Consider the following 8,353-nt stretch of genomic DNA (forward strand, 5'->3'; position numbering starts at 1 on the left):
CATGCCAGCCTCATGCCAGCCTCATGCCAGCCTCATGCCAGCTTCAACCCATAAAGACCATTGGATAACACGATGATGGCTCTTTGCTTTACATTGGCAATTATGCATCGACACCGTAACAGTTTTCTGATCGTCGTGGGCAACAACTGAAATGAGGCAGAGCTGGTCGGATGACAGAGGCCCGTCTGTCTGGACAGCAGCACCCTGCTGGTTCTGTCTCCAGTCCTGGTGCAGCCAACTGGATCTGCGTCTTGTCCCAGGAAACCAAAATAAGCAATCACTTAACCTTAGGAGGAGTGTAGTGGATACGGCACCTTTCACTGAACACCTGAGATGTTCAGGAGAAAAGTAAGGTGGGACATGTTAAAGTAAAGCAAATAAGAGACCATTGTGTGCATGTGTGCTCTTGGGGAAGAGATCATGTTAGAAATAGAATTTGTGTGTCTGTGTGTTTGGGAAAAGGAGTATGGAATGTGGCGACTTCCCTTTTCTTTTGAAAACCACCAGATTTAGGCTGAGTTGGCCATGAGCACATGACAGGTGTTCCACACGTGTAGATAGGTGTGCGTGTGAAAAGGAGTATGGAATGTCCACTCCCTTCAAAAACCACCAGTTCCAAGAATGGGCTGGCTACATACTGTACAACATCTGAAGAGAGACTGTCTTCTCTCTTCTTTCCCCACTAGGAGGTGGAACACGTCTATACGTTTAAATAGATTAAAGTAAAGCAAATAAGAGACCATTGTGTGCATGTGTGCTTTTGGGGAAGAGATCATGTTAGATATAGAATGTGTGTGTTTGAGAAAAGGAGTATGGAATGTGGCGACTTCCCTTTTCTTTTGAAAACCACCAGATTTAGGCTGAGCAGATGACAGTGACTTCCTTAACCTCTTTCACTAGGAGTTACAATACGCGCAATACGTGTCTACGCGCACAAAAACGATGCGATTTACTGACAAGAATGCAGGCCAAACCGTACAAGACCCAGCAGAGAACAGAAATGCCCTCTCGCCTTCAGACTTCTATCATTGAGACCTCTTCAACATTCAGCTCTGATTGCATCAGTTTTAACTAGACGAGAGACAAAGAAAAGTCGGTTAAAAACTACCAGTCCCAAGAACAGTCTGGTTACATACAACAGCTTATTTTACCACTAGGAGACTACTACGTTGTCAGATAAATTAAGGATGTACACTTTTATTCTGTATAAAATGATGCTGTGTGTCACAATCCCCAGTGACTGAACTTAGACCTGGACAAGGTAGGTGGTGAAAAAGGTGGTATTTATTGGTGATACAAAAATAACTGAAGAGGTATTGCCAGACGTGTAGACAGGTGAGTACGGGTGATGGGAGGCTGATGGTGGTGACGAACGTGCAGGTCGGGTGACACTGGTGGCCAGGCGGGAGTGAAGGGAATTCCAGGGTGAAGGTACCGAAAGCACGCAAGCACAACGCACAAAAACACGCAAGCACAACGTACGAGTACGGCTAACGATCCGGCAGGCACTGGGTGTCAGGCCACAGCTTAAGTAGTGTTGTGATGATAATCAGGACCAGGTGTGTTTATGGCTGAAAAGGAACAGGTGAGAGCAGATTCGTTGCCCTGCAACCGGAACGGGGTACGTTCAGGAATGTAACACAAAACAAAGAACTAACCAGACAGACAGGGAAAACAAGCGCAAGGGGATGGGGTCGTGATACTGTGCTCAGCATTCCATGTGTGACAGACAGAGAGAAGCCACCCCCAAGTGAACTCTAGGCTTACGTAAAAATACCGACCCTTATCTTGCTCCCCTGGAGGAAGGGTGAGCATTTGTTACTGACTTTGTGTTGCTAGAAGATGTTGGGGGGTTTGTTTGTTTAAAGGAGATACTGTTTGACAGGTCTAGATGGAGTCTGGTGACCATTAGCTGGTCACTTAGTGGGGGTAGAGACTTTGTAAGACTCCCACACACGCACACACACGCACTATCTATGCAAGGGAGTTAGCCAATGACAGAAGAGACATGGGACAGTTGCATGTCTGTGTATGGACCAATGACTATTGAGAACTGTGTTGTATAAATGGTCTGGCATGGAGACTGGTCGACAGACAACTTTGTACCTCCATGACGACCTGTCTCCTTGCTTCATGAGCAAGTAATAAACTTCCTTGACTTCATCGAATCTGTGCATCACTTGATAAAGATTAATTTCTGACACACGTCAATGTGTACAAACATTAGAGATACAGTTACGTTTATGACTGCTTACTGATTTTGACCTAAAGTGTTTGCTTGGTACTGAAAGAGTTGGATGCAATCGAGGGGTTTAAGATCTCATTAAACCTGACTTGCACAATAGGTTTGACCTTAACTCAAGATATGAAATATTTGTAATATTAGTCTACTCTGTGTTCTGACAATCTGAAGTCACTGAGAAAATCAGAATTTGGTTCATTCACTATGTAAGTTTACACAAGCATGGAATTGACTGTGGCAGGAAAGTGCATACAATTAACATACGGATCTTACATAAATAAAGGAGTAGAAAAATGTACGATCCTGGACGTGAATGAGGGTTTTTTATCATTACATTTGAAACAAAAAATCCAAGCACGTCCTTTAGTATCTTTTTTGTTTGTTTTTGGAACATTGGAACATGTCTGTGTCACACGGAGGGTTGAAGTCCATGTTGGGGTAATTCAAGGCTCTTTCTGTCATTTCACCTTTGAGCCAATAGATGGCAGCAGTGTGTTACACTACCCAGATAGATCTCATGGTAAAGCGTGTTCCCACTTAAAAACTACTGTCCTTAAAGGGCCAGTATGCATGGTCATTGATGATGGTCAAACCTGCATTACTCTGGTCAGCTATTTATCTTGTGACGGCTCTGCAAACAGCTGTCAAACACACAGTCAGCTCAAGGTCTCAGTATCTCTCACTGAGGAGGAAGGTTGCTCTCTCACCTCTCTCCCCCAACCGTCTTTCCCCCATTCCTCTCTCCATTACATTTTATGTGGCTGCCCTCCATTGTCAGTAACCTAGACAGGTGCAACTGTCCATAAAAATATGGCTGCCGTCTTTATACTGTTTAAGAACAGAGACGACTGGAGGTTAAGGTTTTTGGTGTGTCTGCGTGTGATTGATTTCAAGGACAATCTTGTACGCTTACAGGGATGGTGGAGGTGTAGAGGGGAGTCAAGTGGCTAGACGAAAAAAACATGTTCAGGTAATATTTCACTATCCCCTCAGGGTTCAGAGTTGCTGCTACAATAGTTGGCAGTGTAACATGACACACAGGAGGTCCAGTGCACTCCACAGTGTTCAGATTATATCTTGAGTGATTCAAGGTGATGGGTGGTTTGCTTTTGAATTGGTGTTTCTTTCTTTTACAGAAACCGTTTATACCAAAATAGTCATTCCTTTAGTTCTCAGTTCTGTTTCTGTCTCTCTCTTTCCTCCCACTCATTCAGCACTAATACGCAGCTCTGGACTGGCATAATAAATCACGCAAGAATGCGACAAAGAACTCCAAAAACTAATTACATGGTGCCAATCGCTTCCATTCATCGGGGATTGAAGCATTGCGAATTTGCATGTAGTGGAATGTATAGGACAGATGGTGTGTGGCGTATGGAATAAACTTTTAATATGCACATGACTTAGATGTATGTAAATTAGACATGGGATTAAAATGTTGAGCTCAGTGCACCCAGCACAACAGCATGCGTGAACTGAGATGAATTTTTACTTGTATTATTTGTATCCCTGATCACATTGGCAGACGCTCAGAATATTGTCACCACATATCCTATTAAATTTGGTGCCATATAGTCAATATGTATAATTAATTCCATCCCTGAACGAAGACAGGCAGGCACCTTGCTGCTATACATTAGATGAAATTGATGTTTTTTCCTCAATGATGGTTCAGGTCAAAAATGCTTTAAACCTCAAGGGCGCAATGACAAGCGTACATTAGTCATAAGATCAACTTGACATACTGTAAAAGATGTGAATGCATGCAGGCGTGCCGGTTGACTAAGGAATGACGGTCTGGGTGAATTAATCAGCTGCAACTGTATGAACCAGATTCATCTCCTCCCCCTTGCAACCCTGCATATGAAGATGTATTTAAAGGTTTGGAGTTTAGGGTGGGTCTTTATGAAATATAAAATACCTGACAATAACTCAATCACAACTTGTCTTTTACATTGTCTTTACACGTGCAGACGTTATTTATCAGGTTTCAGCAAGTCTTCAGGCCTTATAATGCCTGTGATTTCCAAAGATGACATATTTCTTAAACATTGGATAACAGGAAAAAACGTCTTCAACGCCCAAACGTTTCCTGGTATCTAAGGTATTAGCCTTTTGTTCTGAGAACAAATGAGGTGGCTGAATTCTGAATTCTCTGTTGCTATTTTCACGGATTCTTTCAGCTGAGGTTTTCAGTGGTCCGCAATGCATGTGTGATATCTGAATAGCCTACATCAGGATTTATAACGATTCCATCTGAATTAACACGCAAAATATGTACGTCACTGAAATGTTGCGTTTGCAAATGTCCCGGGATGCCTCTGCAAATATATCAATTTTACTGACTGGCACGAAGCCGTATGCCTATTAAGATAAGCTATATAATTTTCAATTGAAATCAATGTAAATATTGTATTTGCATGGCCCTGTATAAAAGGATAAATTGTATGATGTCATAGCATCTTTTAACCCAAAGTTGATTGGTTTGGGTTGATGGAGGCATATGCCAAATGTAGCCATGTATTTCAATGGACGAATTGGCTTCTTCTTCCTTTTCTAAGCTCACAATACAGAACGATTAGTTGGTAAATCAGTCATTTTCAAAACCACCATGCTAGCCACCGGTTAATAGTGAACTCTTGGGGTAATCTGCGCTTTCATTGGGGTTTGCTAGACAGCTCAAACAAAGTGACTGTTCCTTCCTGACATCCCGTGTGCGCGCCGCTGTTTTACGCGCAACAAGACCAGTAAAGAGAAAGTGAGCCACATGTCTTAAATTGAATAACTCAAGGTGAAGAAATCGGAGAAGGTTAATATATATTTTATTGAGGATTTATGAGTCTCAGACTCTGAGCTCTGGCTGTCTGCACGGAGATGGGCGCCCCTTCGATCCCGGTACCGTTGGAGAGGATACAAACAGACCGGTCAACTTTTATCTTTCAACGGATAGATCACGCCATGGCATCTATTGTGTTCTCCTTTGTGAGAGTCTAAAAGGTATACTTTCCTTATTTCCTTTTCCAATTATTAATTGATTCATTATATGACCTTGTCTTTTACATTTATTACAATATGTACATTACTCATTGATATCCTTGTGAGCAATTTCTGACAATAATCATAGAATGAGTAATGTCATTTGTCACGCGTAATTCTGGTTAAGATATCAAGGACTGACCCCAATCTCACGAGCAATATCCCGTTTGCAATATTATGAATTTGACAGAATTTGTTGTTGAAGGTTTTATTAAGTAAGGTTGTAAATTGAGACACTTTGACTGGAAGCATATTTTTCAGATGGAACATCAACAATAACTGCACGTATTATAGATTATTTTGGTTATTTAGCTCGTATCATCTAGTTTACTCAGGATGATTCAACAGTCTGTTAAATGTTAACTTCCGATATTGTTTTTTTGTCATTAAAATGTTGTGTTTAGCGGTTGCATGTAAATGCACATTGACTTGGCGCTGCTTCAGTCCAGGTCTGTGTTTGGAGCCCTGTTCTGTGTGTACCGTGTAGGTTGTTTGTGGGAGGTGGGTGTTTGCTTTATGTTGGCGCCTTCAAAACAACCGGAGCCATTAAAGGGACAAACAAGCACTGCGCTGTTCCCAAGCACGTATGTGTGGAGAGACATATAGAGAGATGAGTCTAAGACGACACATTTTCACAAAAACACATACACTCACGTTTCCTAAGCTAAAACCAACAAATATAAACGTAATTGCATCCAGTAACAGATTCATGCACAGTTAAGGGTACAGGTCTCCTCAGCACTGCCAAGCTGTCTGCCTGCGCTGAAACAGAGCGAGGGCACACACGCACAGACACCCTTTAATAGTTGTATTTCTCCTTGACCAGACAGAGTCCCATGCTGCACTCTCATTGACAGGGCTTAGGGGGTGGTTATCATAACAGGGCAGCAAGTATGCCGCGAGTACACTGAGTCACTCAGTCTCTGCAGTCACACGGTCGTCGTCCCCCCACCACCACCACCACACACACACAATGCATGGTTCTGTTACAGAGCAGCATAGCTGAGCAGAGAGGAGGAGAGTGCAGAGCCAGGAAACAGAGGGTTAGCTGTACACGTTAGAGAGACGGTTGGATCCAGGAGGGGGTCCGGGCGTTGCCAGGTCAGCATGGCAAAGGGACAAGCAGCTTCGCAGAACAACAACATCAGTAGACGAGAGGGGAGCCGCTCTGAGTCGTGCTCACAGAAATGGGGGGGAAAAAGCCGCAGGCTGGGTCCCAATCTGAAAACGTGCTCTCTGCCTCCCAGCCAGCATGCTCCTGATGACTCCCATTTCCCTCCAGCCTCATCCCTCCAAGTGCCCCCCTCACCTCCTCCATCCCTCCCCCTCACCTCCTCCATCCCTACCCCTCACCTCCTCCATCCCTCCCCCTCACCTCCTCCATCCCTCCCCCTCACCTCCTCCATCCCTACCCCTCACCTCCTCCATCCCTACCCCTCACCTCCTCCATCCCTCCCCCTCACCTTCTCCATCCCTCCCCCTCACCTCCTCCATCCTTCCCCCTCACCTCCTCCATCCCTACCCCTCACCTCTTCCATCCTTCCCCCTCACCTCCTCCATCCCTCCCCCTCACCTCCTCCATCCCTACCCCTCACCTCCTCCATCCCTCCCCCTCACCTCCTCCATCCCTCCCCCTCCTCCCTCCCCTCACCCATCCTCCCTCCCCTCCCTCCTCCATCCCTATCCCCTCACCTCCTCCATCCCTACCCCTCCTCTTCCATCCCTCCTCCATCCCTCACCTCCTCCATCCCTCCCCCTCACCTCCTCCATCCCCCTCCCCCTCACCTCCTCCCTTCCCCTCACCTCCCTCCCTCACCTCTCCATCCCTCCCCCTCATCCCTACCCCTCACCTCCCCACCTCCTCCTTCCTCCCTCACCTCCTCCATCCCCCCTTTCCATCACCTCCTCCATCCCTCCCCCTCACCTCCTCCCACCTCCTCACCTTCTCATCCCTCCCTCCTCTCCATCCCCCCCTCACCTCTCCCTACCCTCCCATCCACCTCCCCCTCCCCCTCACCTACCCCTCACCTCTTCCATCCTTCCCCCTCACCTCCTCCATCCCTCCCCCTCACCTCCTCCATCCCTCCCCCCTCACCTCCTCCCTACCCCTCACCTCCTCCATCCCTCCCCTCACCTTCTCCATCCCTACCCCTCACCTCCTCCATCCCTCCCCCTCACCTTCTCCATCCCTCCCTCACCTCCTCATCCTCCTCCCTCCTCCATCCCTCCCCTCTCATCCTCCTTCCATCCCTCCCCCTCACCTCCTCCATCCCTCCTCTCCTCCATCCTTCCCCTCACCTCCTCCATCCCTTCCCCCTCACCTCCTCCATCCCTCCCTCTCACCTCCTCCATCCCTACCCCTCACCTCTTCCATCCTTCCCCTCACCTCTCCATCCTCTCACCTCCTCCATCCCTCCCCTCACCTCCTCCATCCTTCCCCCTCACCTCCTCCATCCTTCCCCTCACCTCCTCCATCCCTCCCTCTCACCTCCTCCATCCCTACCCCTCACCTCTTCCATCCTTCCCCCTCACCTCCTCCATCCTCCCCTCACCTCCTCCATCCCTCCCCCTCCATCCCCATCCCCCTCACCTCCTCCATCCTTCCCCCTCACCTCCTCCATCCCTCCCTCTCACCTCCTCCATCCCTACCCCTCACCTCTTCCATCCTTCCCCCTCACCTCCTCCATCCCTCCCCCTCACCTCCTCCATCCCTCCCCCTCACCTCCTCCATCCCTCCCTCCTCACCTCCTCCATCCCTCCATCCCTCCCCCTCACCTCTTCCATCCTTCCCCCTCACCTCCTCCATCCCTACCCCTCACCTCTTCCATCCCTCCCCCTCACCTCCTCCATCCCTCCCTCTCACCTCTTCCATCCCTCCCCTCACCTCCTCCATCCCTCCCCCTCACCTCCTCCATCCCTCCCCCTCACCTCCTCCATCCCTACCCCTCACCTCCTCCATCCCTCCCCCTCACCTTCTCCATCCCTCCCCCTCACCTTCTCCATCCCTCCCCCTCACCTTCTCCATCCCTACCCCTCACCTCCTCCATCCCTCCCCCTCACCTTCTCCATCCCTCC

General features: G+C 47.8%; 1 protein-coding gene across 1 annotated transcript in view; it reads left to right on the plus strand.

Annotated features, from left to right (window-relative positions):
* The first annotated feature begins 4,744 nt into the window (after positions 1–4,744).
* The window catches only part of drd3 (dopamine receptor D3), a 17,297-nt gene continuing 13,688 nt past the window's right edge, over positions 4,745–8,353 (plus strand). The window contains 1 exon segment of the mRNA XM_047024519.1: positions 4,745–5,239. The gene's annotated coding sequence lies outside the window, so the exon portion shown is untranslated.

Source organism: Hypomesus transpacificus, chromosome 8, assembly GCF_021917145.1.
Source record: "Hypomesus transpacificus isolate Combined female chromosome 8, fHypTra1, whole genome shotgun sequence".
Classification (NCBI taxonomy): domain Eukaryota; kingdom Metazoa; phylum Chordata; class Actinopteri; order Osmeriformes; family Osmeridae; genus Hypomesus; species Hypomesus transpacificus.